The sequence below is a fragment of the Eulemur rufifrons genome, chromosome 5, assembly GCF_041146395.1.
Source record: "Eulemur rufifrons isolate Redbay chromosome 5, OSU_ERuf_1, whole genome shotgun sequence".
Classification (NCBI taxonomy): Eukaryota; Metazoa; Chordata; class Mammalia; order Primates; family Lemuridae; genus Eulemur; species Eulemur rufifrons.
This window is the reverse complement of record NC_090987.1, coordinates 53,639,086-53,660,382: the sequence shown is the minus strand read 5'-3', so window position 1 is coordinate 53,660,382 and position 21,297 is coordinate 53,639,086. Positions and strand designations below refer to the sequence as shown.

The 21,297-nt window shown below is 47.6% G+C and overlaps 1 protein-coding gene across 1 annotated transcript in view; it reads left to right on the top strand.

Annotated features, from left to right (window-relative positions):
- The window catches only part of GNAL (G protein subunit alpha L), a 148,546-nt gene that overhangs the window by 29,164 nt on the left and 98,085 nt on the right, over positions 1–21,297 (top strand). The gene's annotated exons all lie outside the window — the stretch shown is intronic.

The window sequence follows — 21,297 nt, the reverse complement described above, 5'->3', positions numbered from 1 at the left end:
TCCTCATAAAGGGCACCTAGTATTGCTGTGTTCCAGTCTGAGTTTAGGTGGATAAAATCCAAAGCCTCTGTTTCTACCTTTGATGACACTGGCATTTTACCCAAAGAAATGGGTTAGGACCACCATGGAGAGCCGATGGGAACTGAGACTGCCGGGCAGCCAAACAGCTGAGTCTGCCTAATACACATGGAAAAAGAAATCCATGAAAATGTGGATTTCCCTTATCTTAAAATCACACAATCTGTTGGTATTAATGCCTGAGCCCTGGATGCATAGTTGGGTTGTAGCTTTTGAAGACAAATCCAGCACACCTGCTGTTCCTCGCCAGTCTAGGTGGCTGACACCTCGCCCTGGAAGGAGGGAGGCAGGCTGCCATGGGCAGCCCCGAGCCATGCTGGCACCGTGCAGTGGCATGTGTGTGCAGCCACAGAGCGCAGGCGAAAGAGGTCATTGGGAGGTTTTGCAGTCAGACCACCACACTGTATTTACTCACTGTGTTTTGCAAGTGTTCTAAAGCAGAGCCTCTCAATCTTTAATGTACATGTTAATCCCTGGCGATTTTGATAAAATGCAAACACAGATTCTGATTCAGTAGGGCTGAGGTGGGGCTCAGTTTGTGTTCGTAGCGGCACCACATGATGCTGATCGTGCTGGACTGGGAACTGTACTTTGACTAGCAAGGTGCGTCTGGATCAGGAGTTGGCAAACCGTTTCTGTAGAGTGAATAGGTTTTATAGGCCAAGAGGTAAAATCAAGGATATTATGTAGGTAGCAAGGGAGAAAACAAATTTCCACCAATTTTTTATTAATGAAATCCAAAATACAAAATATAACAAAAATAATCAAGTACAGTTTTTTGGAAGATAGATCTAATGAGAAGTTAGTTGATCTACGTTTTTTGGGAGGGATAACATTTCACTTAGTTGGGGTTCAGAATAAGTGTTCCCTATCATGAAAATTGATAGCAAATGTTCATTTGTTAATACTGACTTGTAATGAGATGTTATGTATTTCGTCTTTGCAAATGTCTTTTCACTCAGATAGGTACTGCCAAATATGGATATCAATCCACAAGCATATGATCTTAATTGAGTATGTTCACTTAGAGTGATTTATAAATTCTACTTGATTCTTTTCTTGATATCTGCCTTTTAGCATTCCATTACATGGCAAAGTAATCACTGCCAACTGAAGGTGAAGTGGAAGCTCCTCAATTGCAGTTAAATGGATTTCAGAATTCAGAAATTTCCAATGCATTTATGTCAAGGTCTGAAAAATTCCCCTGGAATTGTCATTTGAGGTTGAAAAATATTTCTGCTGAAAATTTGTGTGGAAATGGAAATCTCACTTCCTGTTTTCACTCTTGACAGCACAGGAAGTATATAAAGCAGCTTAACATTACTTATGATTCAGACAACATTGGTGTCACCTAAATGACTTTATTGCAGTATAAGATTTACATATAAGTGCAGTTTTGCCTTAAAATTTTAGGTTGAATTACTTAAGAAACAAGTCTTAAACAAAAGCTAATTCCCAAAGCAATTCAATATTCAATAATAGAGAATGTCAAAGGTTCTTCTCGTCTAGAAAAATTTCTATCTTAGCCCTGAGCTCAAAAACTCACAATAAAACTTTACCACTACTAAACTAGAGAACTGATGTACGGTAAGTCAGGAGACTCAGCTTCTGTTTTTGCCCCACGTCAATGGAACGGATGAGACAATGCCCACAAAAGTAAATAAAGTTAATTGCTGATGTTAGTGGTTCAATAAAATAGTTCATGACAAATTCACATATTTTCTGCAGAATACTTGCTGGTGAATAACACAATAAATAACTATGGGATTCAAATATCTTACATTTTCACAAGCTTTGTAAATTTGTCCAACTCAGCCTTTTTCTGTTCCACATATATTTTTTCCATCATCAGTGGTAACTCATTTTAGTGGATTCTACTTCAGGTTTACTGAATTAATGTTTTCTTAATGTCTTTGAAAATATCCTCACCATAGTTGTTCCACAGAGACTGTTCATAGAGGCTAATTCTTCAGGCACTCTGAACTTAGCACTGACAATTAATAACTGACAGTGACATTAACAACTGATATGATATGGAGAGACAGGTACAAATGCCCTGAGGTTTACATGAACCAAATGTTAACATCACAAGCCAAGAAAAGCCACTCAAAATCACTCACCTTGGTTTTGAATTGACTATTAATGTTGTTCCCAATGTTCTCAACTCTTTTCGCCAAAAAGCTAACAGTTTGTTTTCTCTGGATACATTTCTTCAGCTGCTGCACCCAAACATGATTTAATTAACCTTCCACCAGCAAATGGTTTTTCTTGCTTGGCTATCAAATGAGCCAGTCAGAAGCTTACTTTGGTATAGAAAATTCTGCTGTGATGAGACATTCCATTTTAAGTTTTCTATTTTTCCTGACCACTGCTTTTCTGTGAGCTGGGAATCTTGTGACAGCGCTAGGCCTGTTAACGGTGACATGTGTTCTTTCAGCAGAGGTATATGTCGTTGCACCATACGGCGATGCTTTGCCGTCTAATTGGATAACAAATGATGCACATGTCACTGTGCCATACAGATGTGGCATTCTAAGTCCGCTTGTTTCTTGTTTTGACAGAGTGTGTATGTACTGGTGACAAAAAATAAAATGTCATAGTATGCACAACAGGAAAGCAGCCAGAGAGAACCCATGAATTAATGTTTTCTGTTTTCAGGAAAACTTTATAAGCACTAAAATTTGAATACTTCACACGTCATGAAATATTCTTTTTTGGTTTTTTCCAACCATCTAAAAATGTAAAAATTATTCTTATTTCATATAAAAACAGACAGTGGGCCAGATTTAGCCTACAGGCCATGGTTTGCTAATCTGTGGTCCAGACTCCACAGATAACCTCAAACATATGCACACTTATTCCAGAAGATCATGTTTATCAAGAGCAATAACTATCCCCACTTATTACCATGTATTAGTTAATAACAGTAGATACTCAAATATTTATCAAATGCGTGAAGGCATGACTCAGTGGTCCGTCACACACAGGTGGTATAATCCAGATATCCCAAAGTGCTCCAGCCCTTTACATCAATGTCCCCAAAAGTAGGTGTCCTCTGCAGGAAGCCCAGCACCTGCAGGGATGCCTGAGTGTTCTTGGAGGTCCCACTCCCCTGTCCTCTGTCCGTGGGCCCTGGGAGTCACTCCTGGTCAGGAGCACGCACAGCAGTGAACGCTAATGGAAGTGGGGTGCCTCTCCCCACTCAGCTTGTACCCTTTTGTACGCAAAAAGAATTCCCTTCTCTTCTGAGCGTGAGAAGTGGGTTTGGCTTGGGATGAGGAGACACTGCTCTTTGGAAGGGGCTGCATACACTCTTGGGGAGAGTGGACAAGAGCTGAGAGCCTGATGTATTAGTTTCCTGTTGCTGCTGCAACAAACTGCGACCAGTTTAGGGGCTGGAAACGGCAGGAATGTGCTATCCTGCACTTCTGTAGGTTAGCGGTCCTGGCAGAGTCTCACCGAGCTGGGACAGAGGGGTCCGCAGGGCCGTGTTCCTTCCTGGAGACTCCGGGAGAGACCCTGTTTCCTCGCCTTTTCCAGTGTCTGGAGACCACCCACGTTCTTTGGCTGGTGGTCCCTTCCTCGTCTTCAACGCTAGTAGCACTGGGCAGGTCCTCACGCTGCCGTGTCTCCGGTTCCGCCTCTTCTGTTCCCTCTCCCACTTTTAAGGACGCTCGTGATGACCTTGGGCCCACCAGAATAATCCAGGATAGCCTCCGTTTCTTAAGGTCAGTTGATTTGTAGCCTTTGTTCCACCTGCAACCGTAATTCCCCTTTGACATGGGGCCTGACATACCTGCAGGCTCAGGGACGAGGATGGAGACACCTCTGGGGCCCAGGAGCCCTCTGGCCACGCCCGTCTTGTGCCTGGCATTTCACCCTGCTTCTGGTCACACTTTCTGTCCTTCTCATTACAGAAGTGAAAAAGCATCTCTTTTGCTATTCTTTTTTCTTTGTTTCTTTCTGTCTATTTTTGTTTCTCTTTTTGAATTTTGGGTCATGGTTAGGAAAAGTCTTACAGCAGTGCTTCTCAAACTTCGCCGCACATCAGAACCACAGGGCTCTTGTGCAGATTTCTGGGCTACTCCCTCAGTGTCTGATTCGGAGGCCCGAGGTGAGGCCCAAGAACTTGCATCTCTGCCACGTTCCCAGGTGGTGCTCACACTCCTGTTTCCGACAACACTGTGAGTAGCGTGCCGTGGAATCCAGCCTGCTGCTGTGTGCAGAGTTGGTCTTACCACCCTCTGACAGAAGAATCGTCATTAGTTTTGGCCTCCTGCATCTGCCCCTCACCCTGTGTTTTTGGTAAGTCCCCAGCATATATGCTTTTATAAGCTGTTCCTCTTATAAGGCAGAGCCTCTTCTCACTGGGAAGCTGAAAAGCCCAGACAGGTGCTTCCCGGCCATCAGTGCAGCTGCAGCTCGGCTGGGAGCAGACCCCCCCCTGCCCCCACCACAGTGGACTCACCTGCCCCACCCCAGAAACCAGCGCACCAAGAAGCAGGCACTTTGAGGACCCCAGCTGACCACCTCCAGTGTCCAGGGAAAGCAGCTGTGGCAGTTCTGGCAGCTGGTCCAGAGGCTGTGACATCTCAGGGCTGCATGTCTGCACCTGAAGGAGGGCAGTGGCTTGGTTCTGCTGTGTTGCTGTGGACATTGCTCTGGCTACGTAGACTTCAAGCTCTGGTCTGTGAGCAGCCGTGTTTCTTTTTTGTTTTTTGTTGATGTTGTTTTAATTAATAGACTTTATTTTTAGGGCAGTTTTAGGTTTATAGAAAAGTTGAGGGAAGGTACAGAGAGTTCCCACATACCCTTCCCCTATAGCATCCTCTATTAACATCTCTTGTTATGACCAAATGCATTGGCTCACGCCTGTAATCCCAGCACTCTGGGAGGCCAAGGCAGGAGGATCACTTGAGCACAAGAGTTCGAGACCAGCCCGAGCAAGAGTGAGACCCCATCTCCACTAAAAATAGAAAAAATTAGCTGGGCCTAGTGGCATGCACCTACAGCTACTCAGGAGGCTGAGGCAGGAGGATCACTTGAGCCCAGGAGTTGGAGGTTGCTGTGAGCTAGGCTGATGCCACAGCACTCTAGCCCGGGCAACAGAGCAAGACTCTGTCTCAAACAAACAAACAAAAAAAAACATCTTGCGTTAGTGTGGCACATTTGTTACATCTGGAAAATGAATATTAAAACATTATTTACTGAAGGCTGTACATTAGAATTCACTTTTGTGGTGATACATTCTGTGGGTTTGGACAAATGTGTAAGGACATGTGCCACCATCATGGTCTCACGCAGAATAGTTTCAGTGCCCTAAGAATTCCTCTGTGCTCTGTTTGCCCCTCCCCCTCCTCTAGCCCTGGCAACCACAGATGTTTTTACTGTCTCCATGGTTTGGCCTTTTCCGGAAAGTCACACAGGTGGAACCTTGCAGTGTGCATCCTTTCCCGATGGGCCTCTTGTCAATTTGCGTTAGCATGATTTGTTTCCCGGGGCTGCCGAGACAAAGTGCCACCGACTGCGTGGCTCCTGGAGCAGAAATGCATCTTCTCATGCTTCTGCCCACTGGGAGGGTCCCTTCGCCACGTCCTCCGGGTTGGCCCAGAGAGGGGCTGCAGTGCTGCTGGCATCCACTTCCAGGGGGTGCCCGCACATCCTGCACAGCGTCTGTCCTCGCGGCCCACGATTTCTGCTCTGTCAGCTGATCACAGGGGACTCCACGAGGCCACAGGCGCAGGCTGGGAAGAGAAGGCAGTGGAGCAGGAGTGGGGGCCGTGGGCATTTGGGCCACTTTTTCACATAACTTACTTGTGCCTGCTCGGGCCGGGCCTTGTATGTACCACTTCCATTTCATGATGGAGTGCCGCTGTGCGTGCCAACATTATGGGTTGGTGGGTCGGACAGAGCCCAGATGGTGATGAGCAGCTCAGGTCACCTGGGTGCTCATGATCAAGTGCCCATGATCGTGGCCCATGATCAAGTGCTCAGTTTCAACTGAAGCCCAGCAGCAGGCCACGAGCTGTCTTCAAATAGAGAGCTGTTATGCACAGAGGATGGCAGGGCTGGGAGTCACCGGTCAGGGCCTGGCAAAGGCTCCAAACTCACCCCCATCTGCCGAACACACCTCGAGCACCATGGGATCCTGCACAGCAGCCTGGACCTGTTGAGTGGGGCCTTCTTTTGTTCTGGGCCCCACTCAAAACTAGCGGCATTTTGGATCACTAAATACATGGTCCAGAGTAACACTCTCAAATTTTATGAGCTGAGTTGTGTCCTCCCAAAAGTAACATACTGAAGTCCTAACCCCAGTACCTCAGGATGTGACTATTTGGAGATTGGGGCTTTACAGGGTAATTAAGGTAAATGAGATTAGGGTGGCCCTAATCCAGTATGACTGGTGTCCTTATAAGAGGAGATGAGGACACAGACATGCACAGAGGGAAGACCCAATGGAGATGCGGGAAGAAGACGCCACCCACAAGCCAAGAGAGAGGCCTCAGGAGAGACTCACGCTGCCGACACCTTGGTCTCGAACTTCTAACTTCCAAGATTGTGAGAAAATAAATTTCTGTTGTTTAAGCCACCCAGTCTGTGGTACTTTCTTATGGCAAAATAATACATCACACTTGCCTTTCCCAGAATGTCAAAGGTTGGGATCATACGGTGTGCGGCCTGAGCAGACTTCTTTCCCGTAGTAACGTGTCTTCCCGTGGCTGCACGGCGCCTTCCTTCTGGTCAGTGAAGAGCAGTTTGTTCGTGCATTCACCTGGGGACGTCTTGGCGGCCTCCGGGTTCGGCAGTCGTGAAGAAGGCCGTGGGAGGCGTTTGTGTGCAGGTTTCTGTGTAAGCTGCAGCCTCACAGCCCAGAGCCCACATTCCGTCCCTTTCTGCGCCCCATCTCTGGCAGCTTCTCGGCAGAGGGAGCGTGTCCCTCCACCGGGCGCCGGCGCCTGGCCTCGGAGCCCCGGGTCCCCCACCTGCTGCAGCCCGGGCCTCCCCTCCGCCTCTCTGAGGGCCTTCCTCCCCCCAGCTGGGCCCTGCCTGGCCTTCCCATCGGCCATCTTTCCATTTCCCTATCCACCACCGGCCTTTTAAAATAAATTTAAGTAAAAATATCAGTTGATAGAGAGATCATGCAATGTAGGTCACAGGACAGGCTAATCTCATGAAGCCAGGAGGTGGACAAGGGCTAGTCCACAGTTCAAAGAGAGAGAATGGGCTTTGGCGTCCGCAGCGTGGGGTTCCAGTCTGGCCACACTCTTCCCTCGGCCACCTCTGTAACCTCTCTGTGTCATACTTTCCTCACAGGGTTTTTGGGGTCCAGATGTGAAGCTCCTAGACAGACTCCATTGCCTTCCTTGCCATCACCTGCACCCCCCGGGTGGAGGAGCCCCAGCCTGTGCGCCCTTCCTGGCCTCCGACAGAGCACCCTGTCCCAGGAATCCCTAGCACGAGCTCAGTGTCACTACTTGTGAAAACCCCTCTGTCCAAGCCGGCCACAGCGTAGTGGCTCTGGCTCCCCGAGGGCAAGGTGTGAGCTGCAAGGGCCGAGAGTTTTTAGGTGCCCTTTGACCTTTCTGAGGTTTCATCTTTCATTCAGCAATGGGGCTCTTCTGCTTCGTTTCTTTCTTTTTTTTTTTTTTGAGACAGAGTCTCACTCTGTTGCTCAGACTAGAGTGCCGTGGCATCAGCCTAGCTCACAGCAACCTCCAACTCCTGGGCTCAAGCAATTCTCCTGCCTCAGCCTCCCGAGTAGCTGGGACTACAGGCATGCACCACCATGCCCGGCTAATTTTTTCTACATATATTTTTAGTTGGCCAGATAATTTCTTTCTATTTTTAGTAGAGACGGGGTCTTGCTCTTGCTCAGGCTGGTCTCGAACTCCTGACCTCGAGCGATCCACCTGCCTCGGCCTCCCAGAGTGCTAGGATTGCAGGTGTGAGCCACCGCGCCCGGCCGGTGCCTTTCTTCTTAATCTGTGTCCTGACCCACAGGATATCTGTTCACTAAGGAATAATGTCAAGTTTTGCCTCCAACTTTACCCTTTCACTTGTGTTATGTGTTAGCAATATCAAAAATTTTAATTCCAAGGTTCTAAACGTGGACCCTACCAGCATTTACAAATGGGGGTGGGTGGACATATGGAATTTTCACAACAAAATGCTAATAGCACTTTGAAACATTGTATTATCAGTCTAAATGCTAAATCAGCAGAATCCAGTAATTCATGATGAAAACAGTGATTTAACAGCCACAGCGATGACATAAGCAGAGGTACTGGGACATTCAGGGAGGTGAACCCGGCACAACTAACAAGCCGGAGGGGAAGGAGTGGGTGAAGGGATGCCCGCGGCTGTGTATTTACGGAGTAGTTTTCTGAGCTGTGAGTAACTGAGTTGTAAGAAATAGCAGACACAGAGAAAAGGAGAAATTCGAGGCTGGGCCGCCCGCGGGGAAGGAACGGTGGACTGACCGTTGGTGGATGGTGCTGAGACGCGGCAGGCTGTGCCCGCGGCCGGGTCTCTCTTCGAACGGCCACCGGGTGGCGCCGTGGCGCGGGGACGCGGGCGGTGGGACCGGCGCCCGCGATGTCCCGCTGTGCGCAGGCGCCGGAAGCCCGGCGGTCGCTCGCAGGTGCGGCGTGTCCCAGCGTCCCGCCTGTCCCCGCGTCCCGCCGGCGGGAAAGGCTCCCGGCTGAGCTGCTGCCGTGGGAAGCGGCGAGTTGCGTCCCACCGCCAGGCACAGTGCTCTGAGGAGCGCTGCGACGAACGCCGGGCCACGTGGCCGCAGGGGCGGTGGGAGGCGCCACCTGGACGTGCGGAGCCTTCAGGGCTAATAGCCGCCAAGGTCCTGCAAGTTTCCCTGGATGTCTTTCTCTTCCACACTTCTGATTTTCTGTTACGCACGCCACCTTGGCAGGGCCTGGGGCGCCCTGCCAATGGTTTAACTGCCCCTGGCCCCTCCTCTCCTCTTGGCGGCCACGGTTCGTCTTCCTTCTGAAGGCAGATCCCAGCTACTCACAACCTGACAGCGTGCATGGCCGCCAGATAGTTGTGCAGCTTCTCAGCTGAGCAAGGCTGAGCAGTGGGGACTGAAATCCGATGGCTCTGCCACCCACCCCATGTACCTGGCACAGGGTCACATCAGCCCAAGGAAGGGCGCTGTTTGGGTGAGAATCCTGGCAGAAGACAAATGGTCCACTTAGAACAGGTTAGTTAAAGGAGCTTGATGAAAGCATTATTTATAAAGGTCCTTCTGCTTCACAAAAGGGACGGTGAGGGAGACGAGACCGGTAAGGGATGGTAATGCATGCCAGGACTGGCAACAGCAGGAGCCACAGCTGGACCATAGCTTGGCAGGGGGCACCGGGACAAGTTCCCCCACCCCGCCATCCCCTCTGCACCCATGGGAGCCAGGGGCAGGGAGCCCAGTGGGAGCTGTCTGTAGAGCCAGCCTCCTGGGCAAGAGAGGGTGGGCCTGCAGGGTGGGGAGAATGCCCAGGTAGTGGACTGGGTGCCGAGGGGCCCAGTGGTAGCTCATCACTGAGCAGATAAAGAGCTGCCTTGCATTTCCTGTTTGAAACCTCCCACAGACCCAGCTTCCAGGGTTGGTCTTTTCTGGCTCCTCTGCCTAGCAGTGCCAGCCAACCTGTGGGTCATTGCTCCCAGCATGAGCACAGCCTGCACCAGCCCCACACCGGACCCTCTGTTCCATGCAGGATGTGGAGGCCTCCTCCCGGCTTTCTGTCTCTCTCTGACAGGCTTTGGGCCCCTGCACAGCCTGGACCACTGGACCCCTGGCTCTTGGCTTCTGTGGTGTCTGCCTATAACATGTATGAGCTGGCCAGGCCACACCTGCGTGGGCAGCAGTATCTCCAAGCTGTATTCCAGGGAAGAATGTCCTCTTGGAAGGCCCTGCCTCCTGCGAGCACAGCCCAGCATGGCACCTTCCCCCGTCAGCTCACTGCCCAGGTGGACGTGCCCCAGCCTCCCCTCCCAACCTAGACACTTTCCCTTGAACCAGGGATTCCCTAGGGAGGAAGAAGGGGAGACACTCCTTCCAGGCAGGATTGGAAAATTGTGTGGTGTGAGTCCACACTGAACAGTTGAGGATAAGGAGGGTGTTTGGCATTGCCCAGCAGGATGGCAAGTGATCTGAGGGATTCACAAGTGCACAGCTGAAGGAGTGCCAAGAATCTCAGTGGCTGAGGAGGATCCACCTGCATCTTTTTTTTTTTTTTTTTTTGAGACAGAGTCTCACTCTGTTGCCCGGGCTAGAGTGAGTGCTGTGGTGTCAGCCTCGCTCACAGCAACCTCAGACTCCTGGGCTCAAGCGATCCTCCTGCCTCAGCCTCCCGAGTAGCTGGGACTACAGGCATGCGCCACCATGCCCGGCTAATTTTTTCTATATATATTTTTAGCTGTCCATATAATTTCTTTCTATTTTTAGTAGAGATGGGGTCTCGCTCTTGCTCAGGCTGGTCTCGAACTCCTGAGCTCAAACGATCCGCCCACCTCGGCCTCCCAGAGAGCTAGGATTACAGGCGTGAGCCACCGCGCCCGGCCCCACCTGCATCTTGTTGCCTTATTTCACACAATAGATGTGTGACAAAAGCACATGAACAGAAATACCGTGAATGTGTCAGCTGTCAACTGGACGGGGACGGGCAAGCCTAGATGCACAGGGGCCCTTGGTTTCCAGTGACCGGTGAGCCTCTTGCATAACAGAGAATCTCTCCTGAGCTTGTTTTAATTGTTTAACTTTTTCTTTGGAAATAATTTCAAACTTAGGAAAAAGCTTCAAGAATAAGAGGAGTACAAAGAATTCCCAGATGCCCTTTGTCCAGATTCAGCTCTTTTTGACATTTCCCCCTGTGCTCTCCCAAATGCTTCCTGCAGATACGCAGGCGGAGATGTCGATATCGATCCTTTCTTCATCATGGGACAGCTGGCTGTGGACATCACAGCCCTTACCACTAAAGGACGTCAGTGCGCATTTCTAAGGATGCTCCGTTACGTGACCTCAGTACAAGTTCTCACCTTTAGTCAATTGAACAGCGATACAATAAGTGTATTTAATCTGTCATCTGTACTCCAGTTTTATCAGTTGACCCAATTATGTGTTTTGTAGCATTTTCTCCCTCTAGTACAGGACCCAGTTTAGGGTCAGGTATTGCACTCTCCCTAGCTCTTTTATGACGCTAGCATTTTTGAAGAGTACAGGTTCTCCTCCTTTTTCTTTTTTAAGTTTTAAGTTTTCCTAATGTTGCCTCCTGATTTAAATTCAGGATATGCCTTTCTGGCTGGGAGACTACAAAGACCATAGACTCTGTTGTGTCCTTCTCGGGGTCTCACATCTGGAAACTTGCCCTGACCACCCCCTCCCCCATTGGTATGCATTTTGATTACCCAACTTGTTCAGTTTTTCCACTGTGTGGTTACTACTTTTTTGCTTTGCAACTAATAAGCAGTCTGTGGGGAGACACTTGTAAGACCACGCAGCTATTCTGCTCATCACGAAAGCCTTCCCCTGGATTTGCACCCACTGCTGGTTCCACCTGCCTCGACTTCACTGTGAAGGCTGTAGGTGCCTCCTCCCCTGCTCCAGCTCTCCCTCCACACTCCCCAGCCATGGTTGGCTGGGGTCCTCCCTTCTCCATTTATTTATTTATCTGTTTGTGGTTGGCATGGATGCACATGTCTATGTTTTTCAGATGTTTAGAATTGTACTTTGAGCACCCATTTAACTGGGTGCTCAAAGCATCCCAGATTCGGCCGAATGCGAGCCCCTTCCATCTGGCTCTTGTGTTCTAGTGAAGTGCCCGCAACATTTTTTGAGCACTTGCTCACTCTCTGGCATAACAGTGTCACAGGTTTGTCTCATAGCTACCCTGCCCTGGCCTCCCCCGCCCCCAATCAGCTATTTCTCTGAGAAGCTCTGGTTCCTTTTAGTAGTGAATAGTGTTAAAAGACCAAGGTCTGGGCACTGGTCATGCTCACTGCTACCAGAGAGTGTTAACTTCTTGGCATTTTCAGCAGACAGAAGCAGGAAACATATGCATGCATGTACACATACACATGCACAGGCATGCAGATACACATGTGCACATACATACATGGAGGGAATCATGAACGTGCCCATGTGTGTCTTAGGAGTCATGAGTTCATACCAATTCTTGCAATTCCAGTCCTTCTTCACACTTTTTCTTGTCTCCCCTCATTCCATATTTGTATGTTTCCTCTTCTTCTCTGAAAATCCTGGTTCTCATTCACATCAACACATTTCTTCATTTTGTCCATCGTATAATACAGCTAAATTTGTTTAGGATTTGTCTGCAATGAGGGAATCCCTTTTGAATATCAATCTTTAATTTACTATAGTTTAAATCCATCAACTGGGTCCTACTTAATGACAAATATAAGCAAATACGGACAAATAGTAAGCTCTGTACCCCTTGTTCTTTGTCAACAGGCCTGAGAGTTTTAGGATGAGCCATTCCAATTTTCTGAGAAAGGCACATAGTTCCTACGGAGAACATAACAAGCTTATGTTACATTTAATATCCTATGCAATTCAATATTCTATTATAAGGAATACTGTTGCTTTAAACTCTAACTAAACCAAATTCTGAAAGAAATCAGTTGCTAAGGCAACTGGGCAAAGAGATAATTAATTCATCAGTCATTATATGCAGATTAATCTGCCCATCTGAGTGGGAAAGGAGGTAGGCTTGTTTGATTTTTCCTTTTGGAATTAGTGTAAGACAGAATGGTGGGGGTTTTTCCAATCTGTAAGGGGCCTAAGAGTTCATCCTAGAAAGGCTACAGGCTTTGAAACCAGATAGAACTCTACCCCTTCCTGGCCCCTCTGTAAGCTTCAGACCAAATTTTGGATAATAGTATGCATTTTGTGATGTTCAAATGAGATGCTACAAATAAAGCACTTTTCTTTTCTTTTCTTTTTTTTTTTTTTTTTTTTGGAGACAGCTCTGTTGCCTAGGCTAGAGTGCCGTGGAGTAATCATAGCTCACTGCAGCCTCAAATTCCTGGGCTCAAGCCAACCTCCTGCTTTCAGGTTCTTGAGTAGCTGGGACTACAGGTGTGCGCCACCACACTCAGCTAATTTTTCTATTTTGAGTAGAGATGGGGCCTCACTCTTGCTCAGGCTGGAACTCCTGGCCTCAAGTCATTCTCCTGCCTTGGCCTCCCAAACCTTTCAGTGTCTTTTCAAAAACATTGTCTTTTAAAAATTAAGATGAAGGGTGACTTACAAAGATTGGCATAAATTTCTCTAGGAATGAAATGATATTTTTTCTTCACTTTTAGAGTTGACCACACACGGCCTCATGTGCTCCCACCCACTGTAATCTCTGCAGCATTCAGAGAACTTAAGTACAGGGCTGTCCCTCTGGACTAGACTATTAAACTACTTGAGATCAGGAAGAATGTCTATTCATTTGTATAACCTAGCCTCAAGGCGCAGTAATGTATGAGATAAATGGTAGGCATTCAAAATGTGCTTTATGATGAATGAATGAAGGAAAATGCATTGCTTTAAAACTTAGAGCTTTCGTCTGTCCTTTGGGCTCTATGTTGTCACCTGCTGGTAAGAAACTATAATTGCAGTAAATGTATCCCAGAGCAAGAAATTGAAGCCACTCAACTGTCTTCAGAAGACTCTCCCACTACTGTTGTGTTGAAAATTTTACATATGCATTTTTTATTTTGGTAAAATATACATAATGTAAAATTTAGTATTTTAACCATTTTAAGCGTACAGTTCACGCCGTTAATGTTGCAACCATTACAGCCATCTCCAGAACTTTTTATCCTCCCAGACTGAAACTCTGCACCTGTTAAACATTAACTCCACATTTTCCTCTCTGCCTTAAGCTCCTGGCTACCACCATTCTATTTTCTGTCTCTGTGAATCTGACTACTTCCCATACATGCGGAATTATACAGTATTTAGCATAATATCTTCAAGGTTCATCCATGTTTGTTTTGTTTTGTTTTTTTTTTTTTTGAGACAGAGTCTCGCTCTGTTGCCCGGGCTAAAGTGAGTGCCATGGCCTCAGCCTAGCTCACAGCAACCTCAAACTCCTGGGCTCAAGCAATCCTCCTGCCTCAGCCTCCCGAGTAGCTGGGACTACAGGCATGTGCCACCATGCCCGGCTAATTTTTTTCTGTATATATTTTTAGTTGGCCAGATAATTTCTTTCTATTTTTAGTAGAGACAGGGTCTCGCTCTTGCTCAGGCTGGTCTCGAACTCCTGACCTTGAGTGATCCACCCGCCTCGGCCTCCCAGAGTGCTAGGATTACAGGCGTGAGCCACTGCGCCCGGCCAGGTTCATCCATGTTGAAGCATGTGTCAGAACTCCTTCCTTTTTAAAACTGAACAATATCCCATTGTATGTACATGCCACATTTTGTTTATCCATTTATCCTTCACAAGCATTTTTTGTAGTTTTCTAACACATCTTGCTGACTTCGTGTTCGTGGTCAGCAGCTTGTACCTTTCTCAGCTTAGTGTAGACAGGTCCCCAGTGAATCTTTGTTGAATATAGTATAGTTCTTTGTTCGTGTGTCTGCCTACTAGAAAAAATCAGGAGCTCCTCAAGGACATCTACGTGCCGCCTCATGTAGAAGGATAGAATAGATAGGTATTTGCTAAATTTGTGCTGGATGGTAATAATAATTACTGCTCTCCACTTACTGGGAGCTTACTGCTTGCCAGGCAGTGTGATAAGATGAGTTCATTAACAGAACGCTCACCACAACCCTGTGTGGTGAGTACCACTGCCCTCACCGTCACAGAGAAGAACACTAAGCTTAACATAGAAACGGGGATTTGAACCCTGGCATTCTTGCTCCACAGACACTGCGCTGCATGCTCTGTGCGAGGGGCTGTCCCTTAAGAAAAGCTGCCTACCAAGAATGTGAGTGTGCCTGGGGCTCACCTGGTTCACCTACCTCGGAGGTATTTGTCCACCTTCCTCTGGGACAGTACCAATTCCTTTTCCTTTTTTTTTTTTTTTCTTTTTTTGCTTCCGCAGTTCTTCCTCACCTGAGATGTGCACCTTCTCGTGACATGTTCCAACCCCACGTTGTTCAACACCGGCCCCAGGTCCCTCTTTCTTGATGAAGCTTTTCCCAATTCAGTGCACCCCCACACAGCCCTTAGGGTCCCTCCCACACCATTCAGCCCTTGGCTCGAACGCATTGTCACACGCTGCTTCTGAATGAGTGGATGCCTAGTCTTGTTTTCCCAGCTGCTCAAGAACATAAGAAATTGGTCATAGTTTTCGTATCCTTTCCGGAATGTGTTTCTGTCGGTGGTGGCCTGTGGGCAGGAAGAAACATGAGTTCAATTACATGAATATGTTGTGTGGACACGAAATTGGATTCTATTAACCACCTTTCCTTATGGCATATTGTTACACGATTTGCTTAAAATGTGACCACAGTTGTGAGGCAGGCAGATACTACCAAAGGCCAGTGCCGATCTGTGCTGGTGCTGGGATCCACGCCACCAGCCGCCCCTGTCCCCCCCACACACGCGCTGCTCCCAGGAAACCCGCGAGGCCTTTACAGTGCACAGCACATCTTCTCTGTGTTTTGCTCCAAATCAAGGGACTTTGTGGGGTCTGACATACTTTATAAGAAAATATGTTAAAGAATATAATTATTTGAGGACTAGAAAACTCATGGTATCTAGAACCATCTCTAAGGGCTGAAACTTTTTTTATCATAAAATATTCCCTAAGATGTAAGCCTTGTTCATGTAGGATAGATTTGTTTACAAAATTTTTACATTTTACTTCATCTGATGTTTGTTAATTAGTAAAGAAAGAACTATCTTTAAAGCTGATTAGACTAGTTTTAAAACTTCATTATTAGAACATGCCGATTAAACAACATGTGTTTGAGTATGTGCTGTGGGCCAGAGTGTTGCTGGGGGGTCTGAGGTTACAGAGCAGAACGCGCAGAGAGGGCAGCTGATTCCACTGCAGACGTTGCCTCCCCTACGTCATTGGGCGCCTTATTTGATTTCTGGTTTGTATAAAGTGTTTTAAGTGCAACTTGGATGTGTGTGCATTTGCTTTTAAAATGTGCCAACAATCCCAAGACTTGCCCTTGTCACCTAGCCTGACCCAGCTGGCTGCTTTCACAGATGTTTTTGAATTGTGAGACATTGATGGTTCCATTCTGTTTGCAACGTTCCTTCTGTTATGCTTTGTGGGATTTTTTGTTGTTTTGTTTTATGTTACTATATTTTTGTGGCCTTTCCCCCTTAACATTTTAGCACAGCAATTAAACTCCTATCTGTGATACCACGGTCAGTATTTTTTAAAAAATATTTCAGTCCTGGGTTTTTGGACAAGGGGTGGATTCAGGGACATTTAACATAGTTTTACTAATGATTTGCTGTTATTTTGGTTTTTAAAGCTGTCAGTTAAAGAAGAGTGCATCACTATCCTTTATGGATGGCACTTCAGAAAGCTACTTGTTATAATATTACTTTGGTTGTAAGGATAAGGATAAAAAGAAGATAAAATTATTTCAAGGAATTCTTAAATACTTGCTCAAAGAGTGTTATATACAGAAAAGGAAAATGTTTCCATTTTTCTGTTAAAAATGTAAAAAAATTACCATGATATTTTTCAAGTATATTGTAACTAGGTCATGGAGTGATCTCGGCTGCTAAAAATGAATGCTAATCTCCACAGGTTATTTCCACCAAGACAAAGAAAGAAGAGAGATAAAACAACAGTGGGTTCTCTAAAATGTGAGGAAGGGACCCCCAGCTGAGGCTGTGTGCACATCGGTCACTCAGCGGCCACCACACCAGCACTGCCCAGTTTGCCTGCCACCCTTGGCCCACAGGTGTCAGCTGCTTAGAGCATTGTCAGTGCATTGAATCAGGGACTATTCATTCACCTTTCATAAACTATTCTCTTCCTCTTCTTTTGAAATTTTTGATGTTCCAAAAGTCTTAGTGCAGTTTTAATCTGTAACAACCTTTAAAGCATAAAGACTACAGAAGACCAGTTATTAAATGTTTTATATATTTTTTAAAATTAAAATTCAATATATCCACTATTTTTGTGCTATACATCACTCTAGTCATTTTTCAAACCCGATGAGCATCTCCAGGATCTAGGCCTGTCGTGAATTGAAACAGTTGCCTTGAATTTTTCATCCAGTTGTTAATTACACATCTGTGGGAGCCTCCTTAAAATTCGAAACATTTTCTTCTTCCCACTGTCGTGAACCTGAGTGCAGCTAACCAGAGAACAGGTGACATTTTTTTCAGCATTTGCCATCCTCACTCAGGAGGACTGATTTCTTTATTTTTTGGAGATAGAGTCTTGTTCTGTTGCCCAGGCTGGAGTGCAGTGGCTCACTGCAACCTCCACTCCTGGGGTCAAGCAACTGCCCTCCTCACACACACAGACACACATAACCCGCCTCTGCCTCTCAGAGTGCTGGGATTACAGGCGTGTGCCATGGTGCCCAGCCAAAACAACCTTTTAAATCATTATTCAAAATACACAAAACTAACTATAAAAGAAATTTAAATGCACTAAGACTTCTAAGACACCCTGTATGTCTTAAACTTCAACAAGAGAGAGAAAAACCCCACTGTGTTTTATTTTTGCCCTTATGTCCCAAACTTTGTGCCTTTCAAATTCTCCTTGATGTGACCAGGGCCTTCCCTCGTCTACTTTTCAGCGCCGCCTGGTCCCTGACCCAGTCCGCCTCCGCCCTCTGCTGGCGCGGGGGCGTTGCCAGGGAGAGCGATGCTGCTGCTGCAGTTGCCTGGCAACAGATGCTCCCACTGCCAGCGCCACTCTGCTCCGGTGTTACCCAGCTCCGCTCCCGCTGCTCCGGGTGAGCCAGCTGGTACACTGGATTGTGATCCAATGGTTCAAAATACGAATGAGGATCTGTTTCCCAGACCAAACTAGAAGGCCAGATGATTGGTTGGGTTAAAAAAAAATTTTTAAGGTGTCTTGAGCTCCTGCTACAGTTTTCAGTAGTGTTTGTGGCACACACTGTAGGTAGTATCATTCAGACGTTGCAGCCAGGCTACAAGGGTTTGTGAACCAGATACCCCTCTTGCTCCCGCCTCTCAGCCTCTGTAAAATGATGACAATAGTTCCTACCTTTTAGAGTTATTGCAAATACCAAATAAATTATTCCATGGAGAGGATTAAGCCCAGTGCCAGCTATCAATCAATAACTAGAAGCTATTTTACAGTGCACATATTATCATTATATTATTGACATATTAACTTGCTGGGAATATTGTGGTATGTTTTTATAACTTTTAATCCATCTTAAATTTCAAATATACAAGTTATCTTTAACCCTACTTTCTAAATCTGAACAAAACTTTTGTTATATTTCAGGGTGACTGGGTATCAGGTTGCCTTAAAAGTATGGCTTGTGGGTTCTAACTTCCCCTCCCTTTATGCGCTTTCGTGGAATTTGTTTTGTCCCCTTCTCGCCAACAATTTATTAGAATCTTGGCATTAAGAACATTGACAAATCCTTATAAACATCTCACTACACTAAGCTTTTAAAAAATACCTGTTCTCCTAGCCCTCTGGGAAGCCGAGGCGGGAGGATTGCTTGAGCTCAGGAGTTCGAGAGCAGCCTGAGCAAGAGCGAGACCCCACCTCTACTATTAATAGGAAAAAATTAGCCAAATAACTTAAAAAAAATTAGCCAAACAACTTAAAAAAAATTAGCCGGGCATGGTGGCACATGCCTGTAGTCCAAGCTACCTGGGAGGCTGAGGCAGGAAGATCCCTTGAGCCCAGGAGTTTGAAGTTGCTGTGAGCTAGGCTGATGCCATGGCATTCTAGCCTGGGCAACAGACTGAGACTGTGTCTCAAAAAAAAAAAAAAAAAACCTGTTGTCACCTTCTGACTGCCCCATTAGCCATGGTACCTGCGAGGTTCATGTTGCCGCATGTGAATATGTGTGTTAGCACACTCACAAGGTGTGCAGCAATGCTAAATTATCTTCTCCCACAGGACTAGAACTTTTAACCTAGGTCAGAATGGAGTATGACACTGTATTTTTGCCTCTGTCTGTGTCAACAAGAGTAATTTGTTGCTTTTGTTTCTTAAAAAGTATACTTTTCAATATAGTACTAAATTGGACAAATATTTTAAAATTTGATCATGAAATTCCTTTCATGAGAATTCATGTCTCGAGCTGGAGTTATCTTTGACTTTCATGCCTTCACTCATCCCTTCAGTAAATATTCATGGAGCATCTTCTTCTCCGGGCCAGGACTGAACCAGGTACAGATGCGGCAGGTACAAAGATAGACTCAGCCCCTGGCCCTCAAGAGGTCCGGAGTTTGATGAAGCAGTAAAGAAACCATTGCAATGCAAGGTGATGGGTGAGGCCAGGGAGGGACTTGGGGTTCTGTTGGAGCACGAGGAGGGGCACCTAACCCCGACTGTGAGGGAAGGAGTGAGGCCCAGCTTGAGGCTGCAAGGATAACTAGGAGTTGGCCCAGAGAGGAAGGGGCCCCAGGTATTCCTGAAAGAAGAGTGGCTCATGCACCTGAACCAGCCTTTTCAGGAACTGCAAGTGTTACGAGAAGGGATGGGGGAAGAGTGCTGAGAAGGGGAGAGTTTATGCTAAGCCTGTGAGAAGGACCATGCCACAGTTTGTAGAGGATAGGGACAGTGACATGGTCGGATTCACATCACCCAGGGTGCACTGGAAGGAGTGAGACAGGAGGCAGTGGAAACAGTGAGGAGGCCACTGCTGGAACCCAGCCTAGAATTAGTGATCTAAGACCTCGGCCATGGAAGACTGGATGGAAAGGACAGGACAGGTATTTAGGGAAAAGGCCCAACAGGACACAGTAACTGTGGGTTTGCAAGAAGAAACAGGAGCCTGGGATGACTCCTGTGGTTCTGGCTGGGAAAATCAAGGGCCCTTACTGCAGAGAGAGGAGCAGGTAGAAACTGTGGGGGTGGCACGAGGGATGAACTAGCCTTTGGCAAACTGAATCTGAGATACTGGAGGTGCTGTGGAGGAGGTGGGGACAGTGGCAGCAGGGTGAGCTGGGCTGGAGATCCAAGGACATGGTTAGGCCTGTGTGCACAGTGTGGAGGATGCAGTCAGCCTGCCAAGAACTTGTGCAAGGGGAGAGAGGCGTGCTGGGTTTAAGGCTGCCCCCAGCCCAACCTGCAGTGAGGGACGAACCCAGAGGACCAGCCAGCCCACAGGGCCCTGTAGGGGAAGCCAAGGGTCAAGAGGGTCTCCCCGAGGGGTCAGCGCAGGCTCCACAGAGAGATCAAAGAAAATAAAGACCAAAATTATTTGATGAGGTTTAGCCTTTGGGATGCCCTTGAGGACCTTGGTGAGAATATTTTCCGTGTAGGGTGTGGGCCAAAGCCAGGCTGCCGGGGCTGAGGGGTGAACAGGAGGCAGGAAATAAAGGCACACTCGGATTCTCTTTGTAATTGTTGGCTGCGGTGGGCAGGAGGAACACTGGTGGGACTAACAAGGGGCGTGAGATTGAAGGTGGCGTGGGTTTAAATGGGACACAGTGGAACGTGCGTGCCTGCCGGAGGGAACGAGCCGGTAGGAGGGAAGTTGCACAGGAGTGGAGAGCTGGTGGACGGGGAGGCAGCCGGGGTGAGGGCAGCAGGGCGCCGAGGGCGTTGGCGGGCTGGTGTCTGCGCTTCTCCTTGAAGGCCAGGGAGTGCCGGAAGTGAGGGAAGACCGCGTGGAAGAAAGTGGAGGGACTTGACAGCGCTGAGAAAAGTATGTAACAGCCGAGCGCAGTGCCGAGCCGGAGACCCTCAACTTGGAGCAGCCGCGCACACCCGGGAGTGATCTCCACGCTCCGCGCTGGAGTCCTCGACTGTGGCCCAGCTGGCTCGTCTGCCCTGCGTCCCCGAGCCCGCACGCAGCATGCAAAGCGGCTGGCGCCTCCGGCTGGCCGCGGCCGCTCCGGAGGGATCTCGGTAAAGAACAGGAGCCAGTCCCCGCCTTCGTCCGTCCCTCTGCTACGATGCCAAGGTGGAGGCCACAGTGTCTTCTAGAACAGTGGTAGCGCTGCTTGGGAGAACTGCACAGGAGAAATGGGGGCTGGAGGCAAAGACAGGAGGCTGGGGAGGCAGCAGCGTGGGTGAGCTGGAATCGTCTAGAAACTGAGTGGAACAAAGGCGGTG